The sequence below is a fragment of the Schistocerca nitens genome, chromosome 6 (genome assembly GCF_023898315.1).
Source record: "Schistocerca nitens isolate TAMUIC-IGC-003100 chromosome 6, iqSchNite1.1, whole genome shotgun sequence".
NCBI classification, from domain to species: domain Eukaryota; kingdom Metazoa; phylum Arthropoda; class Insecta; order Orthoptera; family Acrididae; genus Schistocerca; species Schistocerca nitens.
The window spans coordinates 167,873,049-167,891,080 of record NC_064619.1 but is presented as its reverse complement, the minus strand read 5'-3'; the positions used below and the strand labels follow the sequence as shown (position 1 = coordinate 167,891,080).

General features: G+C 43.0%; 1 pseudogene; it reads left to right on the top strand.

Moving 5' to 3' along the window:
- The first annotated feature begins 15,566 nt into the window (after window positions 1-15,566).
- Window positions 15,567-15,684, top strand: LOC126263790 (5S ribosomal RNA; annotated as a pseudogene).
- Window positions 15,685-18,032: the final 2,348 nt, after the last annotated feature.

The window sequence follows — 18,032 nt, the reverse complement described above, 5'->3', positions numbered from 1 at the left end:
CCGGGTTAGATTCCCGGCGGGGTCAGTGATTTTTCGTGCCTCGTGATGACTGGGTGTTGTGTCGTCTTCATCATCATCATTCACCGCTATTACGGTCGGAGGAAGGCAATGGCAAACCACCTCCACTAGGTCCTTGCCTAGTACAATGGTGCGGCTATCCTGCCTCGTCCCCTACGCTCCTCGGAGTATGGTACCTCATCATCACCACCATCACTGCTCAGAGAATATTAGTGATTGGACAGATGGACATATTTCGCACGTTTATTCAAGAACGATTATGCAGAAACATCCAGCGTCGAGGGCACGATATCACCCTAGGATTGAACTTCTGAATACTAACTGCCAGTGTGCAAATATTCGATGCAAGTGTGGTTTTCGGAGACTCCGTATAAGTGATATCACACGTACTGCCTGTACTTTGTTTTCAGATGATTATCCTCTTCCTATTTTGGCAGAAACATTAGGTGATTTGTGCCTTACAGAGGTCAGGTGTCTCTGCGTACTCTGACTCAAGCTAATTCGAAAATGAAAAGGGTGGAAAAAGAGTTATAGAGGGGAAACGATGACCATATCAATTTGTAATAATATTTTTGTGGTATCAGAGAGACCAGTCCGAAGCACTCGTCGGAAAGACTAAGAAAATCTGAAAAGTTTGTTTAATGAGTACGACAGTATTCTCGTTATAATGTTTACTCCTTTGTAAACGTCACAAAGAAGGGACAATTAATGAGATACTCGTAAAACAAATTCTTGTTGAGTTAGAGTTAGTAAGGAATGACGGACTATCTTAACAGTACTCTCAGGTCTCTATCTTGAAATAGTTTTGCGCAGTTTCGAGAAAAAATCAGCTGTCTTACAGAACACATTCTTCTGTCACCAAAGAGGTGATATTCTTTCATGCTTAATGACAGAAAAGCTCTAGAACCTGATTTTGAAGTTATCATAACGACCTCTTTCTGTCTAAATGGGACCTTGACGTGTTTGTTTCCAATGTGGCGCCTCAGAGTTGTTCGTAAATTACAAACGAGCCCCAGTAATGTTATGTCATACGCAACTTATGTAAACGACTAAACGAGAGTTTCCCAGAGTCCGGCGAAATCTCCAGAACGGAGTGTTTCCGAAGTTATCATTGGAGACGGCTGTTTCGTAATTACCTCTAAGCACTCTGTTTGCTGACTGACAAGAATGCTTTTAGAGGCGCGCTCTTTACGGGTGTGCATTTGAATAGAGTTTTGTAGGATATTTGCATATGCGTAATTTTTCCTTGATGGCTGCATACTCTGCGACTACTGATTGCCCTGAACATATTTCCAGTGTCTCGTACAATACTATCCACCACAATCTGTATTAGATAATGTGTATCAGGACCTTACTGAAGCTCGGTACAGCACACAACATTATTTTTAATCTGTTGTTCATACGTTTTGGGGATGAGAGCACTAAATGGTTCTGAGAGTGAATAATAACAAATTATTGTGCACAAATCGCATTTTATTAAAGGCATATTAAAATAAATTTACAAAACTGTGATCAAACAGCCTTTCTAAAGCTGAATAAGCGATGCTCCTTTCTTGCAATGGGTCCGTCTCTTATTAACCATGTGACGACTTTGTCTCATGTCGTTTGACTGATTGAGCAATGAGGTCAGGCTGCAATTGGTGCAATGTCCAACACACGCAATGAAGGAAGTCAAGGGCGTTAAATCAAGCACACGCGCAGGCTACGCAATAGCTTTCAACCCACCCAATGTTCCCAAAAATTCACAGTTTGCTCTGTTCGCGAATCAGCACTGTAATGTGCTGCGGCTCCCTCATGCTGGAACCAGATCCTCTGCGCACGGCAAGTTGCCACTGGGCTATGGCCAGAAGGAAGTTACGCCTGTAATCTGAATCGAGAGGACCTTCTTGATATTCAGATCACCCCCTCAGACCCAGATATGATATGTCAGTGTGCAACGGAAACGATTGGGAAATTAAAGGCTCTGACAAATGAGTCGTGGCTGTGCTCTTTACCACAATTAATAATAATTAAAGGAAATAACGCGTCCATCTAACTCCGAAATTAAGATGGATGCACTTTGGCCTAACATTTTTTGATATAAAATTCGAGAGGCAAAGCTAAACATGATTTGGACGAAATGTCAACTTGTAAAAACCAGAAATTAAGAGAAAGTTGGATTACTGAATCCTTACAATATGTAAATAAAATAAAAAAAACTACTGAGTGGCCAAGTATACGGGACGGGTAAGGAAAGCATCCGATACAAACTCGCTATCTACTAGAAAGAATTAACACTGAAGGTTGTCTTCTTCATAAAATGACATAAATTTTCTTATTACAGGTTTCAGTGGCTACCTCTCAAATGGAATTTCTACGGTCTCCGGACAAGGTAACATCAGACTTCGATTCTTTAAAAGATACAGGTTGCTGGTCTGAAAGGACACATATTATGATACGATACCACTAATAAAATGATTGTTAATGGCCATTACGCTTGATCAATTATCTTCGCGCAGAATTCTGCGAAATATTACTGCAAAAATATGAATTGTCTATGACGGAAGCAGTTAGGTTCGGTATACTGTCATTTTAAATGCAACACCGATACTTACTTTATCAACTAAATAATTGTACAGCGTCTGGTAGATTTTGCTAAGACGTTCACCTCAGAAATCCCAGAGAACAAATGAATAATAATTGTTAGGTTTTGTCTTTTGTTTTAGAAATATAATTATGTGAGACATTATCTCTTATGCCCATCACATGTATATAAAGTAATTCTTTGCCTCAACTCTGCGTATTTATTCCACACAGAAATTTTCTTTTCCTTAAAAGATCTATTATAACACACGATTCGAAGCTAGACGTGATAACTACATCCATCATAGCAGCGAAAAGAAAGACGCATGCAGGAACCAGACGTACTTGAATCCGGAGCGAGCCGTCGCGCGTAACGTGGTCCGTGACCAGATACCCATAAATTTAGAATAAACGCGTCTGTCTGTTACTATGGGTTACCGTCTTGATCTGACTGCAATTTAATTCAAAAGAATTACACCAGACGCTTCGCTTTTATGTATAAGGCATCTGTTTGGCCACCGGTGCCTTCCCTACTAGCTCTGTTGATAGTCTCCAGGTTGAGGCTAGGATTCCCCCCCCCCCCCCCCCCCCAACCCATGGTTTTCTTTTGCATAATGAGCCACCCCCACTTTGTGGTTGTGGAGCTTTCCAGTCAGTATCCCACATTCTGGTGGAATGCCCCCTTCTTTTGGCTCTGCGTACTAAGTACAGAGTTCCCTGCACTTCACCTTTAATATTGGCGGACGATTCCCGGATAGTTGAACTGGTTCTCAGTTTCCTCAGTGAATGTGTTTCTTATTTTCAGTTGTAAGGTTTTTAATCTCCCTCTGGAGTAGGGGCAGGGCGGTGAGGGTTGGGGTGTCTCCCACTGTAAGCTGTGTTTGGCGGTTCCTGACTCCCCTCCCTGGCCAAGATGCTCCTTTTCTCCCTTATACTCTGTTTTTATCGCTTTTTCGATTTTGTTAGTCTCCTTTTACAATACACCATTCTACATTCTAGCGGCTGAACGCCTTTCAATAGCTGGTGGTCTTGCCTCTACTGCATCAGAGGTGGAATACTTCCTGCCTTGGGGTTGCCCACTTACTGATTTCCCTCCTTTCGTTATTACCATTGACAACGCGATTGCACTTTTACGTTTTTTAGCCTTTTACCTCTTATCGTTATGACCCTTATGAGATATACATCCGTCCGAATGTACCATCTTTTAAACAAGGGACTGATGACCTTGCTGTTTGGTCCCTTCAACCCCAATTAACCAACCAAACCTCCAAGCCCGGGCGCCAGGAAGCAGAGGCGCAAATTCATATCGCCAGAATGATGGTCTTCGTGCTCTACACAAAGTGATCTCTCGCATCGCATACGATTGAAGACAACAGGGGTTCCTGAGTCTGTAAAGGAAGATGCCACGGTTTTCGGGAGGTTTCCCTTGGTTGTAAGGCTAATGCAGGAACTGGAAATCCACTTCCAGATGTATGCGATTGATTTTATTTTATTTATTTATTCATTTAGATATCGGATTTGTCAACATAATACAGTGAAAATAAATATCTCAGAACATACGCACCCACACAATGTGTAACTACATATCTATGAGGTTAGGACAGGTAGTTGGCCTTGGCTTTGATGACGGAACCATCCAGGCATTTGCCTGAAATAATTCAGGGAAAACACGGGAAACCTAAATCAGGATGGCTGGACAGAGCAAACTCCATCTTGACTAATATGAGGTCAGAGATTTTGACAAGTGCACTGTCTCATTCGGCTATTCACATTGTACAACTTTCTTTTATTTCGATTTAATTTGCACCAAATAACTTATAATATAAAACATAATTTTGCACCACATCACTGCATACACTGAAGGCACCCGCTGGACCACGAACATGCAGCTATGTCCCTTGCACTCCCTCAGTCTGTTCAGAACACTGACTCCAGGCATGTTAACACGCAACTGTCCCCTATGGACGACTTCCTATCTTACCTTCAATCAGCCTGAAAAATTTCTCTCAGCGTCTCCTGTAATGAGTGACAAGTTGAAGTCAGGGGAAAGATAAGACGTTACTATCATCCACTGTTAATCTTGGTACATAATTTTCTTGTAAAAGCATTACATTCCGGTCATGTATTGTAATGCGACAGGTGTTGCAGTTTCCCCCTTTCATTATTAATCACTACTCTGGCTCTTCTAAGGAAGCTTTAATTGGTTAGTATCCATTACTTATGAAGAATATATTAGCTACATTTTTAAACAGATGTATTTTAGTAATGTTTTTTCATCTCCTTTGGCAATTTATTATACAGCTTTATTCTCCGATAGAAAATGCTGTTTTAAGTTTTTTTATTTGTTCCTCTTTGGTAAATACAAGTCCAAACTCGCAGTTGTTCTGTGATTGTGTGTGGAACTGTTATTGAAATACTGAGTAATATTTACCCTGATTTGCACAAAAGACTGGTAGATATACCCACTTGGTGCAATAATGATACCCAGTTTTTAAATAGTTCTTTGCAATGAAGCCGACCACTACTTCTGGTTATTATGATTACAGCCGTTTTATGCAATTTAAAAAACTGTGCCCATGTTTTACGCTTTTGAACTCCAGAAGAGAATCCCGTCGTTAAGAACTGAGTGTACGCATCAGTAGCATGTTATCACTAGATACCGGCTGTTACAGATCGATGATAGGACCCTAGCAGCATAACATGCTGATAACGTTTTTTTGCCAATATCTTTGTTGTTCATCCCGTGTCGATTGACGATAAATATTCGTTTTATCAGTGACTACGATGTTTCTGTCACCAGCAAAGAGAATTTTTTTCTGTGTTACACTGCCTGGAAAATCATTGATATACACTAAGGACGGAACTGGACCCCATACAGTACCATTTTTATTAGTATTTTATTGTCAGTAGCGTCAAAAGCCTTGGAAAAGTCTAAGAATATGCCTGTGACACAGCCCCTATTGAGAATCTTATTGCCATTCTAAAACTTCGCCTGACATTTGGTTGAAAAGTCCCTCACACTCCAATGGGATATTGTTCGAACAGACCACTCATTCAGCCTCTAGGGGTAGGGAACGAAAAGCATTAAAAAAGCTGATGCTACGCTGCATATCAGATCGTCTACCAGTGTGACCTGTCAGCTATTGCGCAGGCAACAATTCGTGAGAGTAGGACGGAATTTGGAGGTTACATACGCTTGTACAACCCGATAAGTCAGAAGAATTCAAATGCTACATGACAGCGTTAAAGTTCTGTCATCTCCTTTGTTGTTCTAGAACCCAACTGTGAAAGAAGCAGTAGAAATTCGCCCTATCGGTCGTGGTAGGGCTGCCACCAGGAAAAACCGTGTACCTAGTCCGTGCTCTCAAAGACGTTGCTGCTGTCCGCTTGAATCGACACAGTTACCTTGGCGTCTTTCGAGCGTCCGTCCACGAATTCCGTTTGGCAAACTGTCACGAGAAGTTCATATGACCGTCTCTGCAGCCCAGTAGATATTTCAGAGGCCTTAGTATCCGTGGTAGCATGCGCCGTAGCGTAGCCCTCAGCGTCAAATTCTCGGAGAGGCGTGCTGTTAATTCTGTCGGCCATCCAAAGAGAATACGGCCGAAATAGTGAAAGAAAGGGAGTTTCTGTTGCTGCATACCCGAAATTAATAGAACACGAACACGTTTATCACTGGCCAGCAATAGCAAATCCCCCAGCCGGAGGCCTCAGCGAACGGTGAAAAGACTTGCCGCCAAAGCATCCGTATAGTTAGTGTGGACCCGGGTCTCGAGTTGGCCAGACTAATTTTGGACCGCAGGCTACCACAGAGGCTCTCAGCCATTCGCCCACAGCATCGACGATTTGATGTAGGAGAGATTTCTCTTCGTGTTTGACTAGTTCCCGCTTACCCACTATCCCTGTCGTTCATAGTGGAGAATAGAACAAGTTTTGACTGGGTTAACAAATCACTCAGTTTATGTCCATACTTGTAGAAAGCATCAATCTATATATGCTAGTAACGCTTCACAAGGTGAGACATTAAGTGAAATCTCTGTCCTTAGTTCAGTGTGCGTTAGATAACTGCTGTACACATTGTTTGCCTTATTATAATTTTCAAGACAGACAACATAGTTGTTGTGGTATGACTGGAAAGTTATTTGCTTATTCCTTGCTACACACGACTGACTTAGACAATATGCGTTTCGCAGTCATCATTTATTCATGTTTGATTCTTGCTAATCTTATTCTAAAAATGAGACACTTTAACGTATCCGGCTGGAGCAAGTTGACTGAAGCAAGTTGACTACCTCGTCATCTATCTAGCGCTGATTACACTCAGGTGACAAAAGCCGTGGAACACCTCCGAGTATCGTGTCGGCCCTCCTTCTGACCGGTGCAGTGCAGCAACTCGACGTGACGTGGACTCAACCAGTCGCTGGAAATCCCTGCAGAAATATTGAGCCATGCCGCGTCTATAGCAGTTCATTATAGCGAAAGTGTTGCCTGTGCGAGATATTTGCCCGAACTGACCTCTCGATTTTGGCCAATGGGATTCATGTCGGGCAATCTGGGTCGCCAAATCATTCGCTCGAGCTGTCCACAATGTTCTTCAAACCAATAGCGGACAACACACACGGCGACATGGTGCATTGTCATCCATAAAAAATCCACCGCTGTTTGGCTGTAGATGGCCTCCCTGTTCTCGAACATAACAATTTCTAGTCAACGATCGGTTCATTTGGACCAGAGGACCTAGTCTATTCCATGTAAGCACAGCCAACACCATTATGGAGCCACCGCCAGCTTGACAATCTGGGTCCATGTCGTCATTGGGTCTGCGTCACACTCGAACCCTAACATCAACTCTTACCAACCGAAATCAGGACTGATATGCCCAGGACGCGGTTTTTCGGACGTATTGAGTCCAATCGTTATGGTCACGAGCCCAGGAGAGGCGCTGCAGTCGATGTCGTGTTGTTAGCAAAGGCACTTTCGTCGATCGTCTACAGCTGTAGCCCATTAACGGCAGATTTCGCCGCATTGTTCAATACAAGGTGAGAATGTGGGTCACGCGGGAGGCGTGCGCGAGATAGTCCCTGCAGTCGCGCTATCCTCTGTGCCCTCGGTGGCTCAGATGGATAGAGCGTCTGCGATGTAAGCAGGAGATTCCGGGTTCGAGTCCCGGTCGGGACACGCATTTTCACCTGTCTCCGTTGATATATATCAACGCCCGTTAGCAGTTGAAGGTATTACTATAATTCTAATTTCACTCTGTGTATACGCTGCTGCTCTCGGTCGTTAATCGAAGGGCGCCGGCCACTGCGTTGTTCGTGGAGAGTGGTTGTAATGTTGCCGCATTAATTTGAGGTGTAAGCGGTGCTGATATTCAAGACCATACAAGTGGGTTAAAAGCTGTGAGCTGGTATCCAGTCTAGCTTACCAAATTCCCAACCAGACTAACATTAATTATAATCTTTTAATCGTCATACGACAACCGCTTATATATATATATATATATATATATATATATATATATATATATATATAAAGCGAATTTAAATAAAAAGAAATAAATCAGTTTATATTCAGAAATTTATTTTAACATTGATCATTGAAATTTCAGCATATTAAACTTGATTCATAACTAAACTGGTGCCTTATTTAGGATTGTGAAAATGTGAGTTTGTAATCTTACGGAACACATCAAATATGGAGCCAAGATTGGGAGACTGCATACAACACTGCATTCATAAAATAACACACGAAGAACGTTGAAACATATGCAAGAGGAAATTAACCACAACCACCGATTCAATTTTCACCCAAAAGAAGTTACGTTCGTAGCACCATCCTGTCCGTCATGTAATTACCACACACTGGTATACTAAATTCATACTAACTCTCTGTGAAATCTTCCCGAAAAAAATAGCTGAAGGCTACTTTGATGATTACACCACATGCTTCACGTGGTCAACTTGGTTTACACAAAGAGCGTAACTCCACAATAATTTTGATAATTAAAATAAATTAGATCGAAAAGCAATTTACAAAAGAAAAACTTCGAACTGGTTACTATCGTCTTACTATTGTCTTACTATTAACCTGATGGGTCAAACAATTGTATAAGCACGTGGTATTGGTCTCACAAAGTACACCCCACGTGGGTTGAACATAAAGAAAAGTTGCTATATTGAAAAATATTGTCAAGACGAGACGTTATAATCTCACACACATTCGCATTTAAGATTGATGATCTTAGTTAGAGTTACTGATCAACATGTGGTTCCACTTTACTCACAAAGTAGTGACAAAGTAGATATTCTGAACTTCACACTCGAATTACACTGCAATTTAAGATAACATAAGATATTTTAGATCTAAACCTGAAATAAAGGTGATTAAATTTTCAGTTAGGCTGAACTTAAGAAATCCATTGTCCTACGGACTTAGCAGACACGCGCTTAGCCGGAGATCTTACCACTTCAGACGCTCGCCGCGGTCAGACTGACCTGGGCTCCTACCACGGGTGCTTCCGTATACAAAACGGAAGTGACCAGAGAGGCAGCTTTCTATACCAACATGACAAGGGACGGACAGGACCATACTAAGGATAGAAACCTCTTTGCTTTTAGAAAGCGTAGCTACCTGTTCCGACGTTGGTCCTACTGTTCTCTAGCAGACAGGCTTGTCTGCTACCATCCAGCATGCAACTAGAAATACATTTGCTCATTCATCCTCTCACACAGAAGGGAAGGGGGATGACAGTATCTTATCATATACAGTATATAAAAGAAAGAGGATGTAGGTTCCGTATGAGACTGTGTGACATGAATTACATATAAACTGTGTTTTAAAGTGTAGTAGTGTGACAGATCGTTCTTGTTTATGTGTAAAAGTAACACGTTTCACTGCTCAGTCTCCTCCCAGATAGTCAGAAACACCACAGTAAATTTAGAAGAGGAATTAATGCCGTAAATGACAACAGATTTAAGAAATTAACACGAAAGGAATCCAACAGAGACCTTTCATGGTAATGCCTGAAATTTGGTATTCTCGGCTCACTCTTGACATTGTGGATCGCGGAATATTAAATTCCCTATTCCCGAAATGGAGTGTTCCATGCGTCTAGCTCGAAGTACCATTCCGCCATAAAATCGGTTAACTCCCTTCGTGCGGCCACAATCACGATGGAAACCATTTCACGTGAATCACCGGAGCACAAATGACACCTCCGCCAATGCACCGCCCTTTTATACCTGGTGAACTGGATACTACCGCCGACTCTGTATGTGCGCCCCGCTATCCCATGACTCTCGTAATCTCAGTGTATTTAAAAGCAGTTGTAGTCGGTAATCCAGTTAACGGGTTCAAAGAATTTGAGATCGAACTGTATGATACACTTGTATTTAATAAGCATGATTTTGCTGCAGCGCAAACCACAAATCTAATTGCGGGTTATGCCGAAACTGAAAATACTGCTACTCAGGCTGCAGTACCTATACGTTAACACACAGAACTCCTAATTAATCTTCTAATGAACATCTCCTTGAGCGTAATTGAGACCCAAGAGCTTTAAAAACTGCTGCTCCAGTTAGGACAAATTGGTGTCGAAATATTTTCAATTTTAAACCGCTGCCTAAAGAACGGCACGTCGCATTCGGGAGTACGACGGTTCAAACCCGCGTCCGGCCATCCTGATTTAGGTTTTCCGTGATTTCCCTAAATCGCTCCAGGAAAATGCCGGTATGGTTCCTCTGAAAGGACACGGCCGACTTCCTTCCCCACCCTTCTCTAATCCGACGAGACCGATGATCTCTCTGTTTGGTCTCTTCCCCCAAACAACCCAATCCAACCAAAGAGAGGCACGTGCGAGAAAACGTAAAAGTCGGGTTACGCAATGTGCAGGTGTGTTAATAAGCTCACCTAAAAATCCGAAATTGATTGACAAGGACGTAGACAAGGCCCAAGATCATTTTAAACTTCCAAAGAAAGAATAGTGTAGTGTCCAGCATATGATGAGATCTGACTGGACAGACTGTAGTAAATGCTGAATACGGTGAGTTCAGAACTGCTCGAACCTAGAAGGAGGACAATTTTTATTTAATTAATTAATGTACTGTCTTATACTTTCTAGGAATAAAGTGTTCAACTTTTATCAGTATTGTTAGCTTCCCACATGATCGAGGTCACCTTGTCCCAGTATAGGGGCAGAAGAAATGTTTTAAACTGGCAAAATAATTGTGACTGTAATAAAAGAAAAACTTATGCAACTAGGTACAGAACAATAAACGGCCATTCTATTAATATTTGTAAAGAAAAACAATCGTCAAACCTGAACTCATTGGAAACGGTTAACCTGTAACATCGCCTTCTTGCCCCAGTTTCCCCTATACAGGGCTATTACAAATGATTGAAGCCATTTCATAAATTCACTGTAGCTCCATTCATTGACATATGGTCACGACACACTACAGATACGTAGAAAAGCCGCACTTCAGGTTTCTGCCGCCAGAGCGCTCGAGAGCGCAGTGAGACAAAATGGCGACAGGAGCCGAAAAAGCGTATGTCGTGCTTGAAATGCACTCACATCAGTCATTCATAACAGTGGAACGACACTTCAGGACAAAGTTCAACAAAGATCCACCAACTGCTTACTCCATTCGGCGATGGTATGCGCAGTTTAAACCTTCTGGATGCCTCTGTAAGGGGAAATCAACGGGTCGGCCTGCAGTGAGCGGAGAAACGGTTGAACGCGTGCGGGCAAGTTTCACGCGTAGCCCGCGGAAGTCGACGAATAAAGCAAGCAGGGAGCTAAACGCACCACTGCCGACGGTTTGGAAAATCTTACGGAAAAGGCTAAAGCAGAAGCCTTACCGTTAACAATTGCTACAAGCCCTGACAAAGTCAAACGCTTTGAATTTTCGGCGCGGTTGCAACAGCTCATGGAAGAGGATGCGTTCAGTGCGAAACTTGTTTTCAGTGATGAAGCAACATTTTTTCTTAATGGTGAAGTGAACAGACACAATGTGCGAATCTGGGCGGTAGAGAATCCTCACGCATTCGTGCAGCAAATTCGCAATTCACCAAAAGTTAACGTGTTTTGTGCAATCTCACGGTTTAAAGTTTACGGCCCCTTTTTCTTCTGCGAAAAAAACGTTACAGGACACGTGTATCTGGACATGCTGGAAAATTGGCTCATGCCACAACTGGAGACCGACAGCGCCGACTTCATCTTTCAACAGGATGGTGCTCCACCGCATTTCCATCATGACGTTCGGCATTTCTTAAACAGGAGATTGGAAAACCGATGGATCGGTCGTGGTGGAGATCATGATCAGCAATTCATGTCATGGCCTCCACGCTCTCCAGACTTAACCCCATGCGATTTCTTTCTGTGGGGTTATGTGAAAGATACAGTGTTTAAACCTCCTCTACCAAGAAACGTGCCAGAACTGCTAGCTCGCATCAACGATGCTTTCAAACTCATTGATGGGGACATGCTGCGCTGAGTGTGGGAGGAACTTGATTATCGGCTTGATGTCTGCCGAATCACTGAAGGGGCACATATCGAACATTTGTGAATGCCTAAAAAAACTTTTTGAGTTTTTGTATGTGTGTGCAAAGCATTGTGAAAATATCTCAAATAAGAAAGTTATTGTAGAGCTGTGAAATCGCTTCAATCATTTGTAATAACCCTGTATAAGTTACGGGCCAGCGTACTTCCATTACCCAGGAGCGTGGGAGTAGCTCACGGATGACGTTGGCGGTAAACACTGTGCGGGCTGGACGGGTTTTTTGTCATGGCCACGAAGGGGACAGTGCTACAAAGTCTTGTGACGACAATAAATAAGAAATTCGCATAAAAACATATTTCCTGAATTTCAAGTAAGATACAGAAAAGGCCACTCCACCCTGTACCCAATTAGGCCGTATTAGAAGCAGCAAGGTCGACCAAAAGGCAAAAAATATTCTCTTGGGGGGCTGACAATGTACGGCTCCATGGCCTCGTTTACAAACTGGCGACGCAATGCTTCCGACTTACTGCACCTCAACACCTCGATGCTAATGCACAGCGAAACGAAAGTAGCCGTAGAAAACGAAGCCTCTGACCCACTAACACAGAAAGCACGTGTATACAACGCAGTATAACCTCTGCATGTCGGACGTGCTTCTAACAAGTAGTGGCTACTGCGCTGTGCCTCCTTTCCTGCTCCGTTCGTGGGGAGAATGATGCCGGTGTAGTTTCGGTGTGAGCTACAATTTCTCTACTGACCCGTCCCGTTCGCTTCGGGAACTGGATGTGGGATGAAATAATACGTTGTGGACCGTTCTTGGAACGTTCGCTTTCGGTTTCAAAAATGGTTCAAATGGCTCTGAGCACTATGCGACTTAAATTCTGAGGTCATCAGTCGCCTAGAACTTAGAACTAATTAAACCTAACTAACCTAAGGACATCACACACATCCATGCCCGAGGCAGGATTCGAACCTGCGACTGCAGCGCCCAGAACCGCACGGCCACTCCGGCCGGCTTCGCTTTCGGCAAACTTTAACAGTTATCCTCTTCGTGATTCGCAACGCCTCCCTTGTAACTCTTTCACTAGAATTTAATAAGCAATTCCGTAACGCTCTTGCGCTTAATAAAGTCGTGACGAAAAATCACAACTGAATGTCGCAGCGACAGACAGAATGACGTAAGACTTTCATAGATATTGTTGATTCAGATAAAGACGACACATAATATTTTTCAGATTCAAAGTGTTTACAAGGGAAAATATTACGTTTTCGTGTTACGCAAAATTCATTATTTTTACAGAAAATGAAAAAGAGTGAAACTCGCTAATTTTACCAATAGATGAACAGTAAAGTTGTATTTATTCCTGTAATCTTAATTTAATTTTATTTACATTTGTCGTTAAGTACAACGATTTACACCCAAGTTTTATTTTTCATTTTTTTGTTAAATGCAGATTCCCGGGAAGCTTCAAAAATTATGCTTTCCTTTCACTACAGTCGACGTAACCGCCTTGAGAGATTCAGCAGCTTTGTAGATATTTAAGGTAACTTTCATTTATTGTTCTTTCTCAGTTGCACGTTGTTAGTTAGATTACACGTTTCGACCACTCTCGATGATCTTCAGATCTGAGTAAATGCATCAGCAACCCGTCTTGTCTACTCAGAACCACAAGTGAGAGTACTCAAATATGTGGTTCTAGGTAGACAAGACGGGTCGCTGGCGCAACTGCTTCGATCTGAAGATAATGGAGAGTGATCGAGACAAGTAATCTAATTAAAAATGTGCAAGTGAGACAGAACAATAAATGAGGATTATCTTAATACTTTCCTTTGTAAGTATACTATGTCTGATATTTTTCGTTTCTTTTCTATCGGAATGAATAATATCTGTGCAAGTCGCACGTCATTTTATCTCTGGTTGCGAGATTCAGTTGTTACCTAATGATGGACTAAGTAGTCAAAAGCCTGTTCGTGATAAAATAAATTACATGTTGTGGAACATCAGGAAAATGTTTTCTGTTTAGTAGTGTGCCGTGTTCTGCGAAAGGAAATTCTGTTAATTTTATAGAAGGAATAGCTTGTAACATATCACTTTCTGAATGCCCATGTGCGATTAATATTTAAGTCGCCCCGACCAGTTCCCAACCGCAGGGGGAAGGATGTTTTGTTCGGCCTGAAAATGAAAATCATTCTTTCCCTTATTCGCTAGAATTGGTGGCGGTTGGAAACCACTACAGTGATTCTAAGGGCGAGTTGTTTCCCCATGACAGCCAATGTTTTATCCGGTACTCGTTGCAGGAGCTCTGTTAGTGGGAACACAAATGTCCAATGAAATTGATTGCATTATGCTCCTAATTCGGATTGGCTAGAAGACTTGAATATCAAATAATTTCCTGGAGTCGTCAGCAGCTCGAAAAATCGAGAAGTCGTGCGGCGGCGCTCGTAGGATGTCGAATTCGTATGTCCGCTGGGGTGGAGATGGTGTTCTCAAACTGCGTTTGTAAAGTCTATAGTGTGTGGTCTTGAGTCATCAAACAAGTTATTTTTGTCAAGGAGAAAAGTCTGCAAAATATAGAAGAGCGGTCTCGTGCACGAGTGTGGTTTTCGGATTGAATAATTCCGTTTTCTATGTGAGTGTTGTCGTTAAGAGAGCGTGCACGCACTTACTAGGCAGAGCGCTACATACGGTCGCGGTGCCAACAGATGGTGGTTTTCTAGCGAACGAGACGGACTTCCTGAGCTTCAGGTAAATCTTCTACGTTGCTAGGCCGCGTCATGTTCCTCTTCAGTTTCTTTTATACGATTGACGTTTCGACTCTTCTGTTGGGATCTTCTACAGGATTTTCTGGTTTTTACCCTTAAGCCGAAAACCATGAAAAAGATCGCAGCAGAAGAGTAGAAATGTCGGTCGTGTGGAACAATCTGAAGAACAACATGACGTCTCCAGAATGAAATTTTCTCTCTGCAGCGGAGCGTGCGCTGATATGAAACTTCCTGGTAGATTAAAACTGTCTGCCGGACCGAGACTCGAACTCAGGACCTTTGCCTTTCACGGGCAAGTGCTCTACCATCTGAGCTACCCAAGGGCGACTCATGACCCGTCCTGACAGCTTCAATTCTGCCAGTACCTCGTCTCCTACGTTCCAAACTTCACAGGAGCTCTTCTGCGAACCTGCGGTACTAGCACTCCCAGAAGAAAGGATATTGCGGAGACATGGCTTAGCCACAGCCTGAGGGATGTTTCCAGAATGAAATTTTCACTCTGCAGCGGAGCGTGCGCTGATATGAAACTTCCTGGTAGAGCACTTACCCGCGAAAGGCAAAGGTCCCGAGTTCGAGTCTCGGTCCGGCACACAGTTTTAATCAGCCAGGAAGTTTCAACAACATGACGTGTCCTATCAACCTAGAAGATTCTACTTTCAATGGCAACAGCCACAAAAGACTGGAAACGTAGGAAAAATTATATTTGTTTCCACGCAAAATTTGGGCAACGGCCTTGCCGCAGTGGATACACCGGTTCCCGTCAGATCACCGAAGTTAAGCGCTGTCGGGCGTGGCCGGCACTTGGATGGGTGACCATTCAGGCCACCATGCGCTGTTGCCATTTTTCGGGGTGCACTCAGCCTCGTGATGCCAACTGAGGAGCTACTCGACCGAATAGTAGCGGCTCCGGTCAAAGAAAACCGTCATAACGACCGGGAGTGCGGTGTGCTGACCACACGCCCCTCCTGTCCGCATCCTCATCTGAGGATGACACGGCGGTCGGATGGTCCCAATGGGCCACTTGTGGCCTGAAGAGGGAGTGCTTTTGCCACGCAAAATTTGGGAGTGACGTTTGTGTGACTCAATAGTATGGACTTTGCACTGTATTTTTAATTTATTGTTGTGGTTGTTATCGGCGAGAGTTGCTGGTAACCAGTTAGAGGCTGTGTACTGAACGTATTCCAGTCCAGTAGTCGAATTTCATAATCTTTCCTGAAAGTAGGTGTGCACGAAACCTAAGGACCAAAGTACCTATCGGATCATGTGACATTGTTAAGTAACATAGCTCGATAAAATTTGGACCGTAGGTAGGAAGAACCGCTACAGTATATTTCAGAGGGTGACTAAAACAAATATGCAATGAGACGAACAAAAATAACACTTTTATTCAAATAGAATAATCACATTGAAGTCTCCGCAATTCATTATGGGCCCCTGGACATTGCAGAAGGCGGGACATTGTGATTGAGAAGGCGTTTGGTCACCAGGGATGGCAATGCATGTTCTGCAAAGTGTTGCCATGCTGACCACAAGGTTGGTGGGGAGTTGTGGTAGGGCGGTTGAGAACTGCTGGATGGTCGCTGGTGCAAGTGGATGTATTGTAGTACACCTCCGCGATGCATCCCACACGTTCTCGATGAGATTTAAGTCGGAATAACGAGCAGACTCTTTCCAAGAGCTCCTACACCTGCACCCCGTCCGGAGTGGCCGAGCGGTTCTAGGCGCTACAGTATGGAACCGCACCACCGCTACGGTCGCAGGTTCGAATCCTGCCTCGGGCATGGATGTGTGTGATGTCCTTACGTTAGTTAGGTTTAAGTAGTTCTAAGTTCTAGGAGACTGATGACCTCAGAAGTTTAGTCCCATAGTGCTCAGAGCCATTTGAACCTGCACCCGCCGACTCGATCGCGCATTGTCAGTCACAAAAATAAACTCAATGCCGAGTGAGAATGATGTACAGTGTCAAAATAACGTTGACTGGTGAGGGTACCGTTGTGAGGGGTTCATCTTGAGCAGATGTAATTTCGATGGATTGCTCACGCGCTGCCTGCGATATGGAATATCTATGCTACAATAGAATCGCAGGTCAGAGCAGTTCTGGCAGTAAGTCGAGTTTAGAAGCTCGCAGAGAGCAGTTGTGTTTTGTAGCTCGCACAGTGAACTTGAGTTCTAGAGTTCGGACAGGGCAGTCCAGCGGTTGACTTATGTTGTGCCGGTCGTGCTGAACGATGGCAGTGCCTGATCGATGTAGTAGAACGTAATAAAACAATTTTATTATTCTTTGTTGCCGCGCGCATATGTAAATTGCCACAACTGTTGTAACCGCAATTGTAATGTTATAGTCCCATGTAAATCCTTGCAGTAATGTTTCAATAACAACTTTTGTTCTGAAGAAAACTTTTGCGTCATTTATCCGAGTTTAAAGATTTTACGAATTTTTACTGTGCATACTCATGTTGATTAAGCAAAAGAAAATCAGTTGTTTTCCTACAAATGAAAATCTAGTGGCCAGCATTGCACTTGGCTGTGCCAAAAACTTCTTATAGGAGCAGATACATAGATAGCATTATCCGGCGAAATCATTGTCAGGTACGAATTTTTCAGTTTATTCAGGCTGATTTCACAGGGTCATGACGCAGCGCTGCTGACGTCAAAACTTATTAATCTCGATATGCAGTCAGTCTTTAATGGAAGATCACATTAAAACTTGAAATTGTATTATTGGAAAGAAAGTTTTTATTGGGAACTTAAACGAGATTTTTCTATTGGGAGGTTGTATATATACAGAGTGTTACAAAAAGGTACGGCCAAACTTTCAGGAAACATTCCTCACACACAAATAAAGAAAAGATGTTATGTGGACATGTGTCCGGAAACGCTTAATTTCCATGTTAGAGCTCATTTTAGTTTCGTCAGTATGTACTGAACTTCCTCGATTCACCACCAGTTGGCCCAATTGAAGGAAGGTAATGTTGACTTCGGTGCTTGTGTTGACATGCTACTCATTGCTCTACAGTACTAGCATAAAGCACATCAGTACGTAGCATCAACAGGTTAGTGTTTATCACGAACGTGGTTTTGCAGTCAGTGCAATGTTTACAAATGCGGAGTTGGCAGATGCCCATTTGATGTATGGATTAGCACGGGGCAATAGCCGTGGCGCGGTACGTTTGTATCGAGACCGATTTC